Source organism: Zootoca vivipara, chromosome Z1, assembly GCF_965207765.1.
Source record: "Zootoca vivipara chromosome Z1, rZooViv2.hap1.1, whole genome shotgun sequence".
Taxonomy (NCBI): Eukaryota; Metazoa; Chordata; class Lepidosauria; order Squamata; family Lacertidae; genus Zootoca; species Zootoca vivipara.
The window spans coordinates 32,990,001-32,991,465 of record NC_142583.1 but is presented as its reverse complement, the minus strand read 5'-3'; positions in this window follow the sequence as shown (position 1 = coordinate 32,991,465).

The following is a 1,465-nucleotide window of genomic DNA, read 5'->3' as shown; positions in this document are numbered from 1 at the left end:
ATTTTTCACTTCACTGCGCTGCTGTTTATTGTTCCCAAGTCATTGCACTTATTGCTCAAGATTACAGTTAATTTTCCTTTGGTGCAGCAATTGGATTTTCATTTTGTAAAAAAAGGGGGGGAAAGAAATCCCTCTGAAGAACCTTCAACAGAGAAATACATTGCTTTTCATTACACATTCAGTGCTCATTTAATTAAAAGGGGGAGAAATTACCTGAAATTTAATTATGAAGGAAGAATTTAGAGGGGAGCTGAGCCAACAATGCCTTTCAGTAGCACCAAGATATGCATCAGATATGGCCATCAGTAAGATTTTTAAAAGGGAAAGAATATTAACAACCTAATAGCAAAAGGTTTCCCCTTCTCCATCAAGAAGATTAAAATAAGAATAAATTTAATATTCATGAGCAAGACATGATTTTTTTTCACATACTCATTTGAAATATACTAAGGCAATTTCAGTTCGCTTCAGACTTCTGTTAAGAACCAAATTTTCCAGGTATTGTCAAGTGCTGCTTGGCTGGAGGTGTTTGTGTGGGAATCATCTTTCCCTATTTTAAAAAGCACTGATGCAGTCGACAGTACAGGGGTTGCAATTTTACTAGTAAAATAGGCATCTTAAACATGATAGATATATAGAGATAAATGTTAAGATACTGGCTGTGAGCTTTGTAAGTGTGATGTATTTGGTAAGAATAATGAAATGTGTGATAATCTTCAATCCTCCTTTTCACTCAGGAGCTGGATGTTTAATGTATCTACTTGTCCTTCATCAAATATGATCCCAGGAAGGTTTACAGACATACGCACCTGCACATTAAAACTATAGAATGCAATTTAACTAATTAAATTAAGGTTACCAGATGTCCCCCTTTCCTGGGGGGACAGTCCCCATACAAAATCCATTGAATTTGAAAAGTGTCCCTGGATTCATTGAAAAAAAAATCTGGTAACCTTAAATTAAATCCAAGTTAAAATTGAATCCTATTATGCTGCTCCCTCAAAAACATCTATTAACTACAGCTGGCCTAAACAGATCTGGCCTAAACAGACCTCTCCCAAAGGCTAAAGTGAAGAGGGACATCTTCAACCAGCTCTGAAATTCACATGCCTCCAAGAGGAGGGAATTTTATAGTCAGGGTGCCACCAGAGTTCCATTGGAAGCCAACTGGGGACTTCAGGGTTTAGTTAATCCCATTGGTTAAGAGTTGGGATGCAATTGCCAGCCCAGAAATAATAGTGGAGGCACTTGTGACTTGACAGTGGAATTTGCAGGCTGCAGAGGTCCTTACCCACCATTTCCATTCTTCTTCAAAGTGACCTGCATCAAAAACAAGGGCATGACTTGTTACTTCTTACACTTACCACAGTATTAAAATGATGTTTACATAATAATATGCCACACTCAATTGTCCCATAAACCTTATGCTCCTGAAGGTTCCCCCCCTAAAAAGCTCTTTTGCATC